Source organism: Diachasmimorpha longicaudata, chromosome 5 (genome assembly GCF_034640455.1).
Source record: "Diachasmimorpha longicaudata isolate KC_UGA_2023 chromosome 5, iyDiaLong2, whole genome shotgun sequence".
Lineage (NCBI taxonomy): Eukaryota > Metazoa > Arthropoda > Insecta > Hymenoptera > Braconidae > Diachasmimorpha > Diachasmimorpha longicaudata.
Window position 1 is genome coordinate 8,148,982 of NC_087229.1, and position 23,228 is coordinate 8,172,209.

The following is a 23,228-nucleotide window of genomic DNA, read 5'->3' on the forward strand; positions in this document are numbered from 1 at the left end:
CACCTCGAATAGTCCTGATGAGAATATAATTATTATGATGTGCTACATAATTTTCATGTTCTTCCAGTACCTTCCCGGTGACTCCATCATCATTATTCTGATTACTTTTCGATTCAATTTTCCGCTTTTCGTCATTTCCGAATGTTTCTTTAAGGGTGTGACGATCGTGGAGCGGGGGACGATGATTGTGGAACAATAATCTTCACCGATGCCATTCGAAATGTCAGGGCAGGAAAAAAAATCGTCAAATTATTACACATCTTGCTGGTTGATATCGATTAATTAGAAATTCATATAACCCATTACGGTCGTAATTCCGGGGTATCTTTATATAAAAAATAATTGACTAATTCGGTATTTAGGTGTATTCGACGCCTGTATAATATTTCAGGGCTGCAGATTCCACACTTGGCCCACATGCCAAAGTAGCAACTGTCTGGCAGCTGCTGATGATCAGTAAGGAACCGGTGTCATTAGGGATCGTGATTGCCACTGTTGTTTTTCTACCCTCAGTTTTTTTGATGGCCATGAAAATACGAAGAAAAAAAAATTATGATTATTTCACGCCTCGAATTCTCGATAATCCATCCATCATAGAAAATTAATGTGCCACCGGGTGTTTTAAGTTTCTCGTCTCAATTAGAAAATAGACTCTTTATTCTGTCTGCCTGCATGTCGATTGTCGTTATTCACATCGATTTTCATAAAATCAATATTCTGTAGTCATGCTGATATTGAAATATTGACATTATTTTCATAAAATGACACATAAAATCGTGTTATAGACTTCAGACTTCATAATCGTGATTTTTCTCAGCGCTAGAATGGTGATGTATCGAGGAATCGATAAGTTAAGTATTATTGGTATCTTGAGTAGATGCATCCTCTTATATATAATGTGCACGAGCAGGTGCATGAAGAATGAATTCACGCATTTAGTTCCAATGCCACACAAATTTAATGCGGCTGTAGTACGCACGCGGGTAGCAAAATTACTCTACATATACGACATTGGTCAATTCCCCATTGATAATATCCCTACAGCATACTCTTGGCCGGATGATTTCGAGGTCAGTGTGCATTCATACTTTGTTTATACTTGTGTACAGTCGCCTTCCCATGGCCTCCTCTGGAGTAAAGCGACTTAATGCAGTCCGGATGCGGGTATTCAATGTCATATTTGTCATCAAAGAATCTATATGAATATTCGTTGTACGATGTGCAAGTGACACTTCTTTGAAGCTGCTTCATACAGTTAAACTGAGAGGATACACCTGCCCATCGGCTTCAAAATGGTGAAGCAATCATGAAGTCTGCATACAGAAAATGAAGTGGTTCTCTTTTCTCTTCCATTTACGAAACTGACCGCATCAATATTCACAGCTGAAGTATCAAATTTTCGGGGCAATGCAGGTTCCATGATCTCGGGTTGATCAACTTGTGGTGATCAACGTCGTACGACCTACTGGCATTACATGACCATAAGAAAATACATAAGTAATTAGTGCGTCCGGTATGCTCGCACGTGCCTAATGAATAAATAAATGAGCTTAAGGGGTCGGTAAACTCCTTCGGGGGGTAATAAACTTGATGTACTCTAGCGTGAACATTTCATGTTGGTTTCCTTCGTTATTCAAGTATTTGAATATCTCCCTGAAAATTGGAAAAAAAGGAACGAGTGGAGAATGCTCTTCATTCCATCGCGGAAATATATTACGAAAGAGACAACGTGAACTTGAAGGCATCAGGTACAACTATTCTCAGTTTTTTTTTTTTCTACTACGAATCGACGTCGTCAGCGTCTCAAGCGTCGTCGGCGTCGGCGCCACCGAGCGTACTTCCTGCGTTGACCGGAAGTCGCGAGTCAGAGGCTCGGCTCTACACGGCGTTACGCTTCCTTACGCGTATCTACCGTCTCGGTGGCAGTTCGCGCTCCAACTCTAGTTCGTCTGAGTCGTTTCACCCACCCCATGCAGTTGGACACAACCAATGTAGAAGGGCAAATATATATATATATATATAGATATATATAGAGGGGACGAGAGGGCAAGTTGAAAGCAACCAGCCTCCTTCTTTCTCGTGCTTGCCAAGCGCAACCACCTCAAGGACAACATAATACATGAGTATCTAGTAAATAGATGTGCTCCTTCTGTATCACATTTTGTGAATAACGTATTATTTTGTTGTCTTCTTTGACTGTCTCTTCGTAGCTTCTTGCAACTACAATGGGATGGGCCATATGTTATTCGACATCTGATGACATTTTTCGACAATGCACGTAGTCCCAGAATTTCTTAATCTTCTTTTTTACTATTTTTTTTTCTTTTTACTTTGATGAAAAAGCTGACGGTGGAGGACGAAAAATTATTTCAGGATGTAACTGAATAAAATTTCATTCATTGATTAAATTCATCTCGGCCACTACTCACGTAATGATGATAATTTTCATTAAAGTATTGTTGAATTAAGGGTACAAATTGGGATGGAAGAGAAAAAAATGCAATTCAAAGCTGTCCGACTGCGTTAACCCCGCCAGGACGTCGTCGCCGGCTTAATGACCCGAGTTACGACTTTCCCTCTGCTGTTGCATGCTACACCGAGTCCTCGGAAATATTCCTCCCGTGTTTATGCCCAACAAACACTATTATAAATTTTATGTGTGTGCACTTTCGTGGCTTTTGTACAGCCGAATATTGTCGGGCAACGACTTTCGTCTGATTGTATATACCAATTTTTTAATCCACCTGAGACAGTTATCGCTGCACCGATCAGTGGATGTATACTGTTATTATTTAATTACCGATGAAATTTCTGGTTCTTCGGTGGAACAGCGTGAAAGGAAAAGCCGGAAGAGTAATAAACGATGAAACGAAACTGGGGACAAGAATATCAGTCACTTTATCAACATATAGAATATTTATCCTGAGATTTAAATCGTCAGGGTGCGAGTCAGTGGAATTCAATTTGTGAAAAAGTTTTGCGATTCGTAATCGAATTTCTCAAAAAATCTGTAGGATGCCCTACCACCGAAAACCTGCCCCGATCTGCTCCCTTGATTGGTTGCGGTCTCGAATTACCTTTCCACCCCATTTCGCGTATCCTCTTACGGGCCTCCAAACCCCTAATACGCCACTACAATCATTTCCTTAGATTTCCAGACGAAAATTGAGTATTCGTTGCACGTAATTGGGATTAAACCATGAAAAAAATTTCATTCAATTTCCGTTTTGCCCCCAAGTCCCCAGACTCCCTTGTAGTCATGGACAAAATAAAAAATAATGCTTTTCACATTTTATTACTGTTTTTTTTAAATGCAGACATGTATGGCACATGTATGTGTAAGTGTTTATGAACTGGTGCACCGCGTCCGGTGTCACCATACACGGATGGAATTGGCTGGGAACTGGGGAGCCGACGGACGGAGTTTTCGAGGAGTCGCGAAGGAGCACGTACGTTGCATTGGTCCGGCCGCACCTAAAGATGAAAACTGGCCGACAGTCGGCCGGGGATCGGCCAGCATTGGTCGGCCACTCTTCATGCCCTACCAGGGTAGCTCTGCACACGAGTTTGGTCTCTGTGAGAGAGACTCCATTTCAGCTTGTTCGCGCACCCCGTGCGTCGAAAATTCTCTCGTGTATGGTGGCCTTAAGTGGCGCGTGGCAGTAAGTATCGGATACTGCCAGATGGTACCGAATCGAGCAGCAGCTGTCCCCGGGATCTTCCATCCCAGAGAGACCCGTGAGGGCCGACAAGGTAACCAGTGGTGTTTTCGGGGCTCTTTCTTCTCATGCGTTTAGATCTGGGGTTCACTGGCTTTTCCTCTTCGTTCTTTGGGGAGGCTGCATGGCCCCCACTTCGTCCAGCAGGTATTACAGAACCACGTGAATAAATCAAGGACATTACTCCATCAAATGATTTTTTTTTTCTAAATTTAGAACCTGCTCGTGGCGTCTGATATGAGGAACCGATAAAATTATCATCGGAGAGTAATCGGTACTGATTACTCAAAGGGGGTGGACTGGTTTAAATGGTGGTGGCTTGCGTTGAGGAATTAGAAACAATGATTAAAAATTGATTATGAAAATTCCGTAATTTTTTCTAGTCTCTTTAATTAGATCTTAGGGTTTATATGATATGATAATGTCGCTCGAAATTTGGAATTTTTCCTTTGAGCTTCTGCACTTTTTTTTCTTCTCCAGGAAAATTGGTGATTAATTTGGGAAATTCCGAGGTCGTTCCTCTACAAATAGATAAATGTAGGAATCTAGGGGAGTCCCACTGAGCCAAATCGTGAAATCTCCATGTTTGTTTGAAAATAAAGATATCGGGAATCGGAGGAGGTCAGTGAAGACAATCGCTTAACCCCGCCCTTTGTAATTAAAAAATTAATTTCACTATTTTGGGATAGACAGTGTTGTTATAAACTCCGGGGGCGGACTGTTCTAGGGGCTGGAGATTTGTATCTTGAAAAAGGTCCAAGGATCCGGGGGTCTCAGGGTTGATGATCAGACATCTCCAGAAATTACGTTCTGTGGGTTAGGCCGGTATTGGGCCCGGCGCTTGGGACCGTGATTGTATATACTGAATGCGGTGTGCCTCTGGAGGTTCAATATATAAATAAACCCTCATAATGATGACTTTGAGAGATTTTAAAAAATCAGGGATGTGGGCCATCATATCGTTCCGCGCAGTGCAAATAAATTTATTTTTTACTAGAAACACAGATGGTAATTGTTGGGCAACAGATTCACAATAAAATCTCTTCCGCCTCGTATTAATATCAATTTTTTTCTCGGGTAGAATTATCAGAACAGCTGTGGCAAATTTTTGATAAACCGTCGGACAAATAAAGACGAAGTATGGAAGCAAAAGGTGAGCAAACTACCTGAGATAGGGCGTGTATACATATATACTCTCACCTGGCGATAACCATTTTTTTTTTGAGTGAAAAAAAAAAAATATGCACATGCCAAAAAATGAGCTGTATACAAAAATGAATTAATGGAGCTTCAGTGGGAGTTTGCAGGTGACTCCAGAAGGTGGTGCAGAGATTCGGTTACTTGGTATTTTTCGGGGTTTTGCTTCGATAGAAACAGGACGCGTTGAGGGGATTGGAAAGGAAGTGGCTGAGGGTCGAGGGCGAATATCCTTCCTGTCTCTCACTACTCCCCTCCCTTTTCATTCCCTTTTCACTTCACTTCACCTACGACTCTTCCCTACTCGTTGCTTTCTTAGAGCAGCTGCTATGATTTTTTGTGCACGTGCTATACCACTGTGCTCATACTAACTGCCGGCATAACACCATACATACTTCAGAGCGCACACTGGAGTGCGCGGTAGGTGGGTCCCTGGGCATATAGACATATTAGAATGCATTCAGAAATTGTCGACGCCTTCTTCAACAGTGTCAGATTCGGCCCTCAGGTGAGCATTTCATTTAGTTGGAGTATTGACGGATGTATAGACCATTTTTTACGTCTGTTGGTCGCACAATTTATTCAGCGTACCTGAGAGCGACCTGATTCAGGCCCCTCCTTCGATATGAGCCTCGAGTCATTTCCCAAATAATTGAATTTTTCATTTTCCACCACATGTGGCTTCCTCACTATTACTTCCACACGAAGAGAAATTTTTTTTTTAAATTACATTAAAAATCGATTCGCTCAAAATTACGGAACAACAGCTGCTGTAATTTTTAGTGAGTACTGTTTTGACTGGCGGATTGCAGAACAGGCACGTAATTATTCAAGAATTTTTCTCTCCGTGTATTGGTCAATAGTTAACGAATCATGGTAACAGTTAAGAATCCTCGTCTAGTACAACCGGATCGTTCCACTTTTTCGGTCGGCGTCGGTTTTTTCTCCATAATATTTGCCTTCAATGAATATCATAAGTTCAAAGGGCATTTTCATCCTCGCCATTGGATTTTTTTGGCGGTAAAATCCGTAGGAACAGTAAGAAGGGTCAGGGGTACGAGACACCTTGAACTGAGGTACAGGAGCCTGATTCGCTTCACAAAATAAGCCGAGAGCACGCGCCCAGAGTGTGGCACGTGCCATACGGGCACAAAGAGACAGAAAAGCTGGTGGTATAGAGTGGAGTTGGAAATGGAGAAGACGAAGGCCCCCAGGCTGCAGCATCCGTGCCCAAAACTCGCGACCATCTGTTGCTTCCTCTGACATTTTCATTTAAGTCGATGTGCGGAAGCGTTTTGACGCGTATGGTCCCTCTTTTTATATTCTCATTCTTTCTCTCAATTTACAACCGCAGGAAGTCCCTCGCATATGTACATGGATTTGAGAATACACCACTGGGACACTTTTTTTGCAGCTTCCTTTCTTTTTTTTTTCCCATTTTTTTGTCTCCTCTTTTTGAACCAGATCATGCACTCGTCCTCTGATGTCGAAGGCGCGGAAAGGACGGGATGCTGGAGGGGCGTATAGACACAAGGCAGGTGGCACGCGTTTTCTTGGGCACATATTTTTGAAATACATTTTTGTCCGCCTTGATGAATATATTGAGATCCGATGCCACTGGTTCATCTGCACCCAGCGACAGACGGTCAACCACGAGCTTGAAGTGAATTCCAGGGGATCGACTATCACGCGCTCCTCGCACAACGAGAGAAGAATTTCAAAATTGTTTCTGCATTGCAGTAAAGTTCAGGTAGAAGGATCGCTTGATAATGTGATAGATAATTTCATTGATGATGGGAGAGCCTCACCTGAAGATAAATCGGGTAGATATAATCACGAGTAATTACGGATAATGTTTCTTCGTAATTCACTTAAAGAAGAGATAAATTTTTTTTCAATGAGATTCATAATAATCTGCAGAAAAATATGTTTGACGGAGCGAAAATGGTTCTCTGTAATGAGGTAATAACACCATTGAGAAAAATATAAATTATATTTTCATAGCACTAAACGTGACATGTGCTTCCGCAATTTAAGGAAGAAATTACTCACAGTGTATGAAAAATAATGGGAAGCGTGTCTCTTGTTTCAATTAGTCCCATAAGACTCAATTACGCTGGGATGTTTAATGGAAAATTAATTGTACTCGAGTCAGCATGGTTACTCAATGGGACTGTTGATCATCGGGGCACTCAGGATCTAATTCACGTTGATTTATTGCCACCATCCAATGATACAAAAAAATCGCCTCAGGGAAAAAAAATGCCAGGAGAGTGTGTATGTACCATTGAATGGGGTTTTCAAGCGTCAATACACAGTTCTTCTTTTAGTTAGAAGAGGAGGAGGTGGAGGAAGAATAAGAAGAAGAAAAGCGGGTGGAGTAGGGGCAGATGGCTCGGCATCGCAGCCAAGTGTGGCAGCGGGCACGCGCCACCAACTCTGAACATCTGCCGCTGTACTCCCCGGGCTCACCCAAGAGACGAACCACCGACTCCCAGTGCCAGTTTCTTATTTCGTATCTTTTCGCCTTCTTCCCCCCTTTCACCCCGGCCCCGCTCTTGTGTATACCATACCAGCCCGATCTGCACCTTTCTTTCACGCCAAAGGAGCACAACACCCCCCACCACGTGCATCAGCCGAATTTTCACAGATGTCTTGTTCCTCTCTTTTCATCTTTTTTTTTTCTCTTTCTTACTTCTTCAAAATTGTTCCCAATTGAGTTCAATACTCATTGTCATGATTTATTATCTGGAAGAGCGCGTCTATAATCCTCCAGGGGATGGAAATCGCGAACTTCTGAATGGTGTTTTTAAAGGAAAAATTCTGTTCAAAATTCGGTGTTGGTTTCATGGAGCAAAATTTTCTGGAGATTCTGACAGGATTCTTTACGTGACATCTTGAATTTTGAATTTGATGACATTTTCGGATGAGTTCTTGATAGTTTTGAGGGTGAAATCGTTAGAGAAATTGAGAAATGATATGTTTTGGGGGTGAAATTGTTCATGAATGACTTGACTGATCTTGATTTTTTCCCAAATTGATTCGATTGAAAATTTCCTTCGTTTTTCTAATATAACATGATATACTCAGGATCCTTCTCACCTGCTCCTCCTGGGGATTCGTTAAAGTTATTTTGATGCATGGAAGATTAGCAAGGTACTTCAGCGGTTCATGTACTAATTTAAAATTACAGCAATTTTCAGCAAACATTTGTTGAGATTATTTTAAACTGAATATAAGTAAGGGATAAAATCGCGATGCTCTTGATCGTTGATAAATAATAAATAAAAGACTGCTGAGTTGAATCCATCTTGGTTTAACTCTTCAAGGATTCAATCGGGAGATTCCATGCAGGAGAAAAATATATTCCAAGACTGCCAGGTCCCCACAGAAGGTCTCAAAAATAAGGCAGATGTCTTTCCAACATATTACAGGACTTGTTTGAGAATCAGATTTCGCACGGAAGCGCGAGCTCATCTTTACTTCATTTGCCACTACCGCGCAGGTGATCAGAAGCAATATGAAAGAAAGAAAAAATCATAAAAAAGTAAAATTAGTGAGGGGAGTGCTGCTAATATTGCGCGTGCGGTTCTGGTCGGAGAAATTTCGAACAGAAAAAAATATGAAGAATTAGAAGCAGCGGTTACAGGGAAAAAATTGCTATAATATCCATGAGAGAGATAAATCGCATCGCAAATTCATTTAATATTCTCAGATTTTCTTACTGTTCCGGTTATTCCATATATTTCCTCATATTATTAAACCAGATCCTTGAAATCTCGGCTTTGACGACTACCATACCTTCCCTTGAATGCAAAAAATAATGAAAAATGGTTTATGAAAGGTGAAAGCAAGGTGAATCCCAACATCTGGTGGTTTCACGGTCACCACATTGCAAACCAAGGCCCAAATATACCTTTATCGTTAGGCCAACTCTTCACTTGACTGGTGGTCGGGTGAAAAATTCAGCAGAATGAAATCCACCACCTTTTCACAGTGGGGACACTGAATGACAAGGGCCCACTGCGGGTACCTGTGTACTTCACCAACAACCGTAGACAAACCGTTCGGATAGCTTTCGTCCTCATGACCACGGGGTTTGTTGTGATGTTCCAGAATGAGTTGGAGATTCAACACAAATGTTACCTAATGAAACGCTTTGTTCACTCTTGCTTCACAATTTTTATCAAGATGTTGGGAGGAATTTTTGTTAATCTCTCGAAGTGCTTCCCTGAACTTATAATTTAAATAAGAAATCTATATATTTTTTATGCCTGGAGCTGCATACATCTTGAGGAATTTTCTAGGAATAAGTTTCTGTTTGTGAATGCTCAATTTTCCTGAAGCATTTTACAATCTACCTGGAACACGTTTGTCTCTGTTTCAACCATAAAGCTATAGTGTATAGTGGGTCCAGCCCAGAGTAGTACATACATATGTTGACCAGACATCGTTGGCAAGGTTGCACTGTGTTGGTCTCCCTCATTGAAAAAATTCTTTTCATTGTTGTTACCCATGGCTGTCTGTTTATCTGTCTCGGTCGAAAATTTTTCTTACTAATAAAATAGCTCGGAATTCCCAGAATTTTCTGTCCTTAAACAACGATCGACAGAGTGACACAGTAGAAGAGAATGATCGTTGGCCCGACGTCAGGGATGGTGAGACTTTCAACCGAAAAGTCCAACGAACTTGATGGGATTGCTCAATCCAACGGATAATTATTTCACGTGAAAGCTACTCACTGGAACTAAAACATGATTTTGGGACTTAATGTGAGAAAAATGAATCTGCACTAGACTTTAGCAGTGGAATATGGGACTGCTCACAGTCGTATAGACGCATTATCCCTTAGTTTCGTAGCCTCTATGACAAAAACGAGTTCACGAGGGTGAATTTCTCCCCCAGTATTCCCCTACCTCCCCACGTCTCGCCTTAATGTTCATCCAACCCTTCTTCTCGTCTACTTGATGTTTCTTCCCCCCTGGGCTCCAGTTTTTTCTGCTTTTTGAAGAGAACCTGAGCAGATGTCATCCGAGTTTTCCCTTCGTGGAGGAAGTAGGTGGAAGTTAATAGAAAGGGTTTTTTGTCATTCGGGCCGTAAGGCACGGTCGAAATAGTACTTTTTGTCGTCAGACGGAAAAAACTTCTGGCGAACGTGAGCTGATGGTCCAAAACGAAGCCGAGGGTTTTCCGGTTTTTTTGTCTCACCAGCGAAATGTCCTGCCATGAGCTACTCCCCCAAATAAATCCACAAATGAAAATCAAGGAATTGTCTCTGGCCAATATATTTCAGAAGAAAAATATATAATAATGGAACATGTGATGATTTTCCAGCAGAATTTGGTCTAGTAGACAAAGACGGAATAATCGATGGGTTTTATTGGGTTAGTAAAAAGTTGGTAGTAAAAAAAGTGCTCTGTATTCTCCATTTTTTTTTCATATCGAATAAAAAATCCTGATATATTGCCTGTAACTGGAGAATGGGCTTGGATGTGAACGATAGGGGATGAGAATTCATGTGAGGATTAGATAGGGTGGAGGCACCAGACAAAGGCCATTCTGTCGCTGGCAGGATCACAACTGGGTAAAAAACGATTAGCAGAGCGATTAAATTTCCCGTGAAAAACGTTCTCTTTTTCCTTTCCAATTGTAGCTTTGTGAACAAATTTCTCTGTTCTTTAATTAAGCGTGGAAATCTATAAAAAAAGTCATGTAATTTAAGGCCGTCAAGTTGATAGAAAAATGTGTGCAAAATGTTGGAAAAATATTTTTGAAATGAGGTGTACAGAAAATTAAGGGAAATGTCCAGATGATTCTGAAGGTCGAGGGGTGCTCCTAGGATTATCTCTTGCATTATGATTATGGCCAGTTGGAGTGGAGTATTCAGGGTCAAGGGATAGGTTTACGATTATTGCCGGCAATTATCAAAGTGAAGACCAGTTGGTGAATATTCCATTCGGATCTTTATATTTATCATCTGTTTACAGTGAGATAATTTCTCATAATTGAATGTGAATCTATAACAATTACGTGTTCACGTAATTGTTTATGCATTTACAAGGATTTTCCTGAGTTTGCATTGCGAGTGAGATGAAAAATTATCAAGTTGATTAAAAATCCTGTTCTTGCCCTATTTCCTCACATTGGGGAATAACTGACAGGCGCAGCTCTACTTCTGCTTTCAAAAATTTATTATTGAAAAGTTGTCAACTGCTGGGCTCTCAGCATTGTTATATTTTCCCCACACGATGTGATAAAAAAAAATCAACAACCTTTCTTTTGTCATTCTCCCTAGACTGTGTACACAGAACTGTGCGATTTTTCGTCTTGTCTCACTAATCTGTGAATGAGAGTTTTCCCAATATTTGGCTTGAAGATTTTCGTCATGGTGTTAAACACAAATAAAATAATGACAATAAAATCCTCCCCCTAGGTAGGGAAGTTAAAAATCGTAAGCTCGACGATGACTGGGGAAGCGTTTATTATCTGGGAAACTCGGTATCCTGACCTATCTCTATTATTTGCGCTTGAAATTGGCCGTTGAAGCATAGACTTTAGCGCTGACGAATCTTTATTCTATAGCACAACTTCTAAAGATATTGAAATTCTCGAAGTTGAACGTGTGAGGAAGAGAATAGTTTTTCGGTCACGAAAACCTTGAGTATCAAGGAGACAGATGGAAAAGACAGAGAGATAAAACTCTTGGTCATGATTCAAAAGATTCTCTCCCTTGGTTTTTTAGGGTGTCCTGCAGCTGTTGTTGCCTTAAACTCCCTTCCCTTGTTCCTTTTTTTTTCTTGAGGGCCCAGGTTGAATGCTTCGAGATATAAGAAAATCCAGGATGAAATATCGATCGCAATTCCCTGCTTTATTGATTTTTAATCGACGTCTGGCTTTCTACGAAATATGCCTGTGATTTTGAAAAACTGGGGAGCAGTTTCATCCCCCCAGTGGTGGTTGCTCCACCCCATCGACTAGCTTCCTACTAGACAACGACACTGGATCACTATTACCCCTTATTCAGCGGATTGGCGAACACCTTCTAATCAAGATCATCATCACAAATACCAATTTGTTCTATCACTAGTACTTGCACATCACGGTGACCTCGTTAGTTACGCTCACGTGGAGCTTCATGCTTCGTACACGGGGTCGAAATAAAAATAGAGTTGATCATAATGACAGGGAAAGTTATGCAGCCATAGGGTTGTGTCACCCCATTAACCGTTATGAAAATAGTTTCTTTCCTTTGACTGATAAATAATGTGGAAGGATTTTCTTTTCAATCGAGAACACCCATCTCGTTTCTTGGGGATGCCACATGGTGCAGAGAGAGGAAAAGGGAGTTCCCCAATAAGTCTTAAAAATTTTCGACGTCAAATTCCAAAATCATGTCTGTTCCTTTCAGGATTATATTTTTCTTTTTATTCTTCTTCAAACTCGGCAAGTGGGGTGGTGAGATTGCCTTCTGGCATCGAAAAGATCCAAAGGAGTCAGTCGCCAAGCGAACGAACTGCCAATACCGCCAGGCGGCTGAGCAGGCAATTTGTCTAGATGCTCGTCCGAGTGGACATACTTGTCTTCGATTAGACCTCAAACTGAGTTCCAATGAGATACCTGCGAGGCTACTGTGAGATCTGGACATCGTAGAAATGTTTATGAGCCTCAAAACGACCTGGAGATAGTAATTATTTCCCTTTCATCATTCAAGAGGTCTAATCGAGGCAATCGATTGGCCCTCAGGGAGTCCAGCAGCGGTAAATCTCCGACTTCATTTGTCGGTTAATTTTCCGGCCATCTCGAAGGAAACGGGGGAGGTAAAATATTTGATTCCACTTTCACCTTTCAACTGAAGCATTCGTTAACTATTATTGGTTTACAAACAACTGCAGCACTCGGAAATACTTCGCCATGCTCGTTTGGCATAAATGGAACATCATATCAATGTGTATATCACACGATTCCTGAAGTATTTCCGAAGGAGTGCGATTATAATCTTCGCTTTGGGGCTCGAATAATAAACTCACGTTCGTCAGCAAATACTTTAGCCGTTCAATGACGAAATTTCCTATTTCTTCACCTCCCGATTTTTCAAATAATCAGACATTCCAGAAAGTTGATGAGCATGAGGAATAGAAATCTATAGGACTCAGAATACCGCATCGTCGTTTTGGGCCTGTTCTAGCCGTTGAACGTCATTTATTACCTCAAAAGAACAGCAATAATTGTCAAGACAATTTTTACGTCATTATTCCATTATTTAAACTTCTTCAAAGCAGCAACATCATGACAGTGAAGATGTTCATTTTTCTGAAAGACGACGCAGTTGTTAATTATGGTCGCATATGTTCTAATAATACTGGAGTAAATGTTAACCGCTTTAATAAAAAACCCCGTAAACACTGTAATCGTTTTTTTGTCCTCTCGACATGACGGTTTTCTTAAACGCTGTATTCCTCTAGCAAGACAAAAGTAAATGATATTCATAAAAATGATGGGACGGTTCATTTATTCCCTACCCCTTTTTTACGGAGCGATTAAATACTCGGCATTTACTGAAAGACAAGAGACAGCTTCAATTCGTCGGATCACGCGCGTTCCCTAAACCGTAGCACATGTTGGAGGAATGATGACGAAGACGATCCCAAGAAAAATGAAGAAAAGCATCTGTTGCTTTTGGGACCCAACCAGCACCACCATCCAGGTGCTACCCACCTTCCGTGTCTTTCACCCCTCTTCCTTGAGGGGGAGAAAAAAAAACCTTCTACATACCTCTCCTGCTCCTCCTACTTGCTTTATTCCTGAGATTTCCACCATCTGCACTCTAAACCTTTTCCCCCAGGCCTATTACTCCGCGAATCTCGTGCTATCATTTTTATCCTATTTATCATTGACTCTTCAAAATTACTGTCATTATTATTTCGCTGAAACACTTGAATTTTTTCCGGTTGAATTCGAGAAAAACGTACCCCGCGTGTGGTAAAAAAATCAAATTATTCGGTGACATTAATGGGAAGAGGGAGGGAGGGAGGGAGGGAGGGGAGAGGGGGGATCGGGCAGTCCGAAAGCATTTTTAAAAATATGTATAAACAATAGTATAATTTGCTAAAGCGATGCGCGGTAGATAAACACGAGCTTTGGTCAGACATCGACGGCGTTAATGGCACGAGATAACGTGCCCTACGGAAGGGGAAATCATCGGCCGAAGCCCGCAGCCGATTATCGGGTACATAGGGAGCTATTTCGACCTGATGTTCGGCCATTTTATCGCACCCTGAAAAAGTGCGGGAGATTGTGGCACATAACAGAGTTTCCACCATTTATTCGGAAAGAATACGACAATATGAAATGTCGATGGGCTTTTTGTCGGCTTTCAACGTGGCCTCTCCATCCCGAGGTGCATCCGGAGGTACGGTCGGTCTTGATAACATGTGCACAGTAAACAGAAGTTGATAAAACGTTTATCTTTAAAATTTTTAGGTAATAATTCTGTGATAGTCTATTTAAACTAATGAATGAGAGGAGTTACGTGGTGAGAAAGTGAGTGAGTGACTCGCGGATGGAATTCCGCCAGAAAATTCCCGGTTTTCAATTAAAAGTGCGTAGTACACGAGGAATGTGAAAGAATGAGAAGGAAAACTTTCCCGAAATCTCGCAGTAACGCCATCAATTACGATTCGTTACGCGAAAAAATACTTCATATCGCCGTTGCGGTTCGGTGCACACACTCTCAATTACTGCCTCTGCCATTTCTTCATTCCATGCAAACAAATACTCAGAAAAATTTTCCGAGTATTTGTTGCTGTTAGACTGATGAACGATCAAGACTGATGAACGTTTCTGAAGATAATTATTCCAGAAAATTGAAAATTCCTGCACAATTTTTTTCTCAGTCCTGTGCGAGCAGACGATTTTTTACCAAATATTTCGGATAATTTTTATTGAATTTTTCTCGTCGTGAATGAATTCATGAAAATTCACGGAAGATAGTGATAAGCACAGGTGACAAATTCCACACACGATCCACTGCCAGTTATAAACGACCAAATGTCTGCTCGTTTTTTTCTAGTCTCAGGACGAAAACAACAGGGACGAAAGTGATCGGTGTATGGTATTATATCCCACGGTAAATTTTCGAGAGATATGCCAGAGGTCAAAACACACGGAGAAGAAAGGGCCATGAGTACATGAGCGTGGGAGAACATAAGGTAAAAGTGTGCATATTGGGAAGAAGGTCTGGCCCGCGCCCCGAACGGCAGCTGTGATCCTCCACCCTGCGGCCACGCAACCCTTTTCCTTTTCTCAAAACTTCGTCTTCCTCTTCTTCCTTCTTACCTTATTCCTCTTCTCCACAATCTGGCGTGAGTTCCTTCCGTGAGTCGAGAGCAAAATAAATGAATAACATGTTTTGTTTTCATTCATGTCAATAGGCAGGAAAAAACAAGGCTCCATCGGTGCATTCAAATCTCCTCCCATTGTTTTCATTTTTACTAGTTTCATTGATCAGTGGTTTGCGAATTGACTAATTGTGGAATATCCGAGGGAATTGTCCGAGGTATCGGTGCCTGAAAGGCCCTGAACACATGGTACACGAAGAAAAAAATTATTTTTTCCAAATATCTATTTACTCCGGAGAAATATTTACTTTTTCAATACCACATCCTCCCAGTGAAGTCATGCACAGTAGGCAATGTTCATTAGGCTTCAATTATGTTGTTCTAGACGGTGTTACAATCTTGAGAGAAGCAGCTCACTAATTATGAACCTGAAAAAATTGATAGAATTTTCGTTGCTCTGGAAAATGAGAAATTTTGAAAAAATGGATAATAATTAACCGGGTTCATTTACCGTCATGTATCATATAGTCACTTCCAAGAGGGTACGATTACTATAATTGAAACCTAGTTGGGCCCCCTGGGGCCTACTCAATTAAAAAAAATGTATCTTCGGAGAAACAAAAACTAATCAGCTAATCAATCCCCTCACCGATTAAATTAGTTAAATCTTTTCGTAATTGACACTTCAGTCAGTTCCCACTTCGCAATAAACGAAAGAAAACCGAATCAATGAAGAATAAGTAAATAAGTCAGAGAAAAAAAGTACCGTAAACTTCTGCTTCACTTTAGGAGACAAGTAAATCCTACAATAGCTCAAGGAAGTCTGGTCGAGAGTGAAGCGAACCATTACGATTTGCAAAAATGCAGATGGACACACCTGCTTATAGACGGCTGAATGTAAAATGGCATGTGCCTAGAAAGAAAAAAGCACGAAAGTCCTCCTCTCAATTGTCGTTTCATTTTTTTTTATTTCCATGATTTTTTTTTTTTATCTTTTTGGGACAGTGGTGTGTAGAGGACGGAGCGGCTTATGAGTATATGTATGTATATATATACATGTACGAGTCAGGTAGTAAGGTGGGCCGGTGCAACAATATAGGCCCCAAGGAACCGGCAGTGTGTTAGCAGCGTGGGAAGCTACGGCAGCTGAGAGCGGGCGAAAACGCTTCGCGTCTCTCCAAAAAGAGACGGCTGCTGGTTCTTCCTCTCGCCCGTAGGATATATATCCAATGTTTCTCCATTGCAAATCGACCTATACCACTCACAACACATTTCATGACCACCTACCATTCTCATATCGAGTCTCTGTACAGATGGTCCATCATATCGATCAACGTTCACCGAATCAAACAAAAAAATCCAGGTTTTTTCTGGTCTTTTTTCTTGTATTATGTCATTTCGAAAATGGGGAGACCCATTTGATGATTTTTTCCGCGCGACTGGCGAGCTATGATTGTCTATTTTTTTATTTCAAAGGAGACAGTGGAGATTTTCCCCACCTCTATATTGAAATTCAGGGGAAATTAAAAGACGATCCGAAAATTTTACCCTGTCGGACAATAAAGATTGTCCCTTTCAGTCTGATAATTTTTATACAGATAAGGGATGGTCCGTAATTTTTTCCCCTACTGGCACTACCTTATTAGCATATGAATGTACTAGTCTTGAAGCCACACTTCTTGATTCAAGAAATTTAGACATGATTATGGATCCGCTATCGGGAGTTGCTCCCAGAACCAGATTCCACTTCAGTTAAAGAGATCGTCTCGCTCTAAAAAACCGTGGATTTTTTTTTGGGACTAATGTCTCACTCTGAAAAAGCCTACTATCTCCTCCTCTGGTTATGACATTGAGATAATTAGCTTCCTCGCAGACTCCCCTTTTTCCGACTTTTTATGTTTAATCTCGGTTTCGGTCTCGGTCTCGGTCCCGCATACGTTAAAAAATAGCAAAAAGGAGGGAACGGACGAGATAAAATTCCCTCCACATCACGACCAGGAGAGAGGATACGGATACTTTCAAGAATTTTCCTTTTTTTAACCGGAGATAAGTTAACTCACCTCGTTTTACCACTTCGCAGCAAAATAATTTTCAAAGCGTTTATGCTTCACTCTCCCTTTATCCTATTCCCATTCTTTATCTTAATTTGTTCTCCGTGAAATTAAGAATGAAAAAGCTGAGTGTGACAGCGTGTGAGGGAGGCAAATTGGGTAGCCTGGAAATTTTTTGAATCCCACCGTTTGAACAGGAACCCGAACAATTAATAATAAGGCGAGATTCTGAAGTAATGAAGAACTGGATGAGGCTATGCTATGCTATGCTATAGAATTATTCGTTGGTAAGGGACAGGATGTCGTCTGTGGATATTTACCATCGTCCCTCCGCATCCCGTGGAACTTCCACTCATTCATTCATCCCTCTATGTATTTTACGTTGGTGTATTTGTGCTTCCTGCCAGCTCCATCAGGGATTGAGTTCTTGGTGCCGCCCCTCAGTTTTCTGTCTCCAGCCTAGACCCAGGACCATCGCCACTCTGCCATCACATAAGTCAAGAATAGTGCTACTGTGACGAAATAATCATACCTGGATACACATTACTCTTTGTTGGAGAGAAAATAAATAACAGATAGATAGATCACGTTCACCTCAGGGGACAAACAAACATGCTCATACGGCAGTTGTCCCTTTTGTTGGTCTCTCTGATTCACAGCTTGATGTCCATGAAGATGACAACAAAACATTCATCTTGAAGTGAATCTTCATCAACTTCACGATTTACCGTTGTCCATCAATTTTTTTTCTCTCCCCTCCTCGATTACACAATTTTGTGCTTTTGCAATAAATTTTTCCACAATTTGTTTATTCGAGAATTCTACGTCCTCATCGACAGCGATGAGTTCCTCTTTTCTTTTACATTATCGGCTGAAAATAAAAGCACAGATGTTGTTATTGACATATTTCTAGATTTTTTTCACCTCCATCGTTTAAGAGGATGCGAAGAAAAGGCCTTGAAAAAGACAGACGGAAGTGGCCCGTACGGGGAGATTGCGACCACCTTCGCTTCCGCTATATTGAGAACCCCGAAACACGACCACTACCACCTTCTTCCTTTTCTGTTTCTCTCTTACTTGGCTTTCTCCTTTAGTGGTGTCTTGCACACGTGTTCCCCTGAGACCGATTCTCGCCTTATACATCTCCTCTCGCTTCTTCCGGATATGACTATACAAATGGAATAGCGTTAAGAAATTTTTTTTCTAACTGAACATCAGTATACAGATTTGCCTCACACAAGTGGTAGACAGGCTAAAAATACGAACCCCCTCCCCTCCGCCTCCCACTTCCTAACTTCCTCTTGAAATTTTTGAGTATATATTTTTCACTTTATGGTATGTACCTCACATGAATGTGGAAGAGTTATTATATTATAACCACCTGTTATGCTGGTGCTGATCTCAAGCTATTCATCCCAGGAGAATGAGAGATCTTGTTATCATTCAATTAAATGAACCGCATTTCTGAGCACTGATTTGAAACTGCACTAAAAAAACAATTATTTTTGTCAAATGTCCATTTACTTGAGAAAATTATGGATTTTTCGATCTCTTACTTATATTGTTCTAGAACATGATTATGTTAATTATAACGTTGAGTGAGCTCTTGCAATAATTATGAGTATTAAATAATTCACAGAAATTCTTCCCTCATGACAATCAGAACTTTAGAGTTCATTGATTATCATAATTTAAACTTGACTGGAATTTGAAAAAAAAATACTTCTCTGAAGTAAATGGATATTTGGCGAAAATAATTTTTGTTCTCCGTGCGGTGAATGTTTATTGAAAAATTTTTTTGTTATTCTCATTGTCTCGTTTTGTACAAAACACCTCATACATTATCACGTGGGTGAGATTACGAGGAAAACATAGTTTGCTGAATATTAATCGACGTCTAATTTGAATGAACTGGTCCACCTCACATGCTCCGGTGTCTTAATGCAAACGCTCCGTCGCGAAAATACACCCCATCGCATATGCATACACCATTTCACTTAAGTTAAAATATTCACCGGCAACGACTAGGGTCGGAAAATTTATCGTGACCACCTGCCGCTTCAAAAGGATCTCTGAAAATTTTCAGAGGCCCCCGAAAGCCGAATGAAAAATCCTGGAGCATTAAACCGAAGATAAAAGAGTGACTGCATCGTTGGTGGTTATTTTTTTTTTTTCGTTGCATTCAAATTTGGGGGAAAGAATGATAGTTGAAATAGACAGTAGCACTGTGATTCGTTATCATGACAATGGCACGTTGTGGGTATTTCCTTCTCAGTGATTCGTGACCACCGGGTGGTTCCATACACAAGTAGATGGCCCATGTACGTGAGCCGAATTTATCGCGTTAATGGGAGGAGAAGGCTCGATGATGCACGTACATGCTCCGCCTTCTTCTTCAAGACATTGGGCTTGAAAATTCTTGAATAATGCCAACTTTTCTTCTTTGCATGGTGTAGCCACCTGTAACACTCGGTAATATTCTGAAAGCACCTCTTTTCTTTCGTTTTCTGGGAGACAATCGTCGTGTTTTGTCGCGAACGTGCTCAAGTCGACGTCTCCTTCAAGATTATATCGGTATATCAACCGTGAATTTCATCTATTCATGTACACGCGGAGGACAATATTTTTTGCAGCATCTGTTGCCGAATATCATCCGATTTTCTTCAAGTTCTGAAATAATACATCAGCTCATAATGCGCTAAGGAGAGGCAGACAACGACCGAATAAATGGCCCTCATAACAGTCTTGTTGACGGAAAAAATATTTTCACACAGCAACCTAATTTCCGCAGTGACAAACAAATAAATTTGCACTACATAGCTACATAACATCTCAACTTCCCTATGCCTCCGCCAACTCCACGAGAATACCACGGATGTTGGCATACAAATTGAGTTTATTTTAGTTTGACATAAGCATGGGAAGGAGGAAAAAAAAATCCGGAAAATAATTTTTCAAGTGAAAAAAAAATTTGTAAGGGTGGATCGAGACCTTCGTCAATCGAGTCAGCAGACTGCTCTGAGGATGAAAAAAAAAAAAATGTGGCCTTATCGGAAAAAAAAATCTCCCTAAAGCCAGATTTTCATTTCCACGGTTATCGTTTTTCCCGCATTACCGAAGGACCAGATGTGCGCGTTCCCTCAACCACTTCGGTCTTGTAATTCCGCAGGTAGTTCCTGTTGCTTTCCCCATCATATGTTCAAGCAATCGTTCCCAGTCGACTGGAAATGTTTGCGGTCGTTCGAATTAAAATCAGCAACTGTACAACAGTCGATATCAGTTTCAATGCCGGTTCACCATGTGAAAATGACATGATGGAGAGAGATGGGAAGGACATCGGATGCAAAACCTGAAGTTCACGAAATAATGAAGGAAAGACGTGGGGAAAAGCAGTGTCGTTCGGGCGTCATTGGGCGCAACGGGGAGGAAAGGAACAGCAGCTGCAACACTCGATACAGATCGGGTAGAGAAACGGATGGTGAAGCATACGGTGGTCTTCTTAAAACGCTGAGGACGCCGGAATATAAACCAACGAGGCCATGAAAGAGAAAAAAAGATGAAAAAAAAAAACAGTCGGCTCAGTGAGGAAATATTGGCGCTTTTTCTTGTTCGGCCCAGTTCGGCTCGACAATTCGGAAGCGATCGGTCGCGTGGCGCACGCGCCTTCCCTCTCCCTCCATTTCTTGCGATTATATAAATGTCTATCCCAACTGAACCGAAGCCTTCTTTTTCAATGTATCATAACTTTTTAAATTATATCGAGAGAAATGTTTCAGGAAATCCAATTGCCAATATTCCCCATACAATCTAATGGTTGTGATCTTCTAATGTAATTCAGTGACACGAAATACGACCATTTGTCACTCACAGATTTTATTCATTTACTTACGCACGTAATCTTTCTAAGCTACAGGACAAATTCGGCAGCACGTAACACTGCAAAAAAAAATAGACGTTGGAAATTTGAAATTGTAATGGATAATTGAATGAATAATTTACGATCTTGACAACCGTCTGGGTTAACCGGTGATCATGGAATACTTCCCTTCCAATGATTTTCATATTCAAATATTGATTTTTTTAAGCGACAAATTTATTCAATGACATAATAAGTTTGTGAACTACATTTTTAATATACAGGATCCATACTTATAGTGAAAAGCCCCGCCACGTGCCAGTCGTTTCCTTTAGAATTAGAAAGTCCCGCACAAAGCCCCCGCCTCCCTAATGATAATCTATTGTAATTAGACGGACAAAGAAGTGAATAACACTCCTGAATTTTTATTCCCGTTAAGCGATAAACGTACATCTCTGAACACTATTTCATGTACGTGGTTCCAAGGTGCCGTCCAGAAGTGTGAATCACAGTTAAGTCAGAGGCGGCATCACGTCGGGCAGAATTCATCAAGTCTCCGTGGGAGGTATCCCAATGCACACGAAATATAAATTTTACGCGATTATCGTTAACCAACGAAAGTTCTGAATAATTTTTGACAAGTTTCCTTCGCTCAATTGTATCGACAAAATTTATGATTAAAAAAAAATTAAAAATAGCTCATCAAAGTGTGAGTTCAGAAACTGTCAAAAATACTTGACTACCCCTAATGCACGGTCAATCCTAAATTGCATTCACCCCAAACAATGTCTCCACGTGCTGTGATTTTTTTTTTCCAATGAACCAATCTATATTTTGGTAGCGAATACATATTTGGTAATTGATGAATCGTGAGTGTGTCGTTCAGCGGAAGTGGTTCCATCTGGCTCCTCCCGTTGATCTGACCTGTTGAACCACCTCATGACCGGAAGTATACTTTACACCGTATTCACTCTCAGCTCGTCCACATGGGCACACGTATACTCTTTACCGTATACCACACATCCTCATGTGAGCTTCCCCTATTGAGTTCAAAATCGAATGGAGACTAAAGAAAAAATAAGAGAGACGTCAACAATGGCTTCCTTTTTTGCTGTGGCTTTTTATCGCCAAGGTGTTCAATGCCACACTTGTTTACCTCGATTACGACCAACGCTGTGTGTCAGCATCGTAGGGTTCCCCCCTGCTACCCCAACCCCGTCGCCACTGTTGCAATGATTTTTGTTGCACCAGCTGCCTCGTACGTCCCATTCCCTCACATTTCTCCAACTCATATAGAAATAAATTTTTTCGTAATAACCAGGGTAACCGGATCATTACATAGACGATTGAGGAAAATTTGAGGTCCATCAAGGGATCACAAACTGATAAATCGCCCCAATCAATTAAAAAGAGGGTCCACATCTGAACACTTTGTGAATTACGGGGAATTATTATGCAATTTCGTTTTTTTTGTGGTAAAACTGCAAAATCATCTACGAGATCAAATAAATAACTTCAAACGTTTCAAAGCGTTAGTAATTTCGTTATTAAAAGGTGGGAAAAATTTATTGAACGTCGGCTTATTCATTCAGTTGTATTACTTCTTATTTACGTTCATTTTATGCGTGAGGGCTGCGCTGAATTATCATACAATACGTTTTAAAATAATATTACCTGTGCAGTTTACAGTATTGGGATGAGCGGGACATATTCAATTATCCGCATACGATTACGTTCCATTCGCTTTGTACTCCCTCACTCCATTGAGTGAAATGGAAGTATTAATATTTTTTTAATTGGAAATTCCACGAGTTGATCATTAAATTCCAACGAATTATCTCACTCAACCAGAACAATTATTCCATTGAGCAGCTCTATTAATTAACTAGAATAACGCCAATTATCACCCGAACGGTGATCGGACGATAACGACGATATTTCAAATAAACTTCAGCATATTATTAAAATAAATTGTACAATAAATTACCAATTCTAAATCTATTTCTCTATTACGACAAAAAAGTGTCTGAGAAACCTGGAAAAATTGAAAGAAAGACATTATGTTATT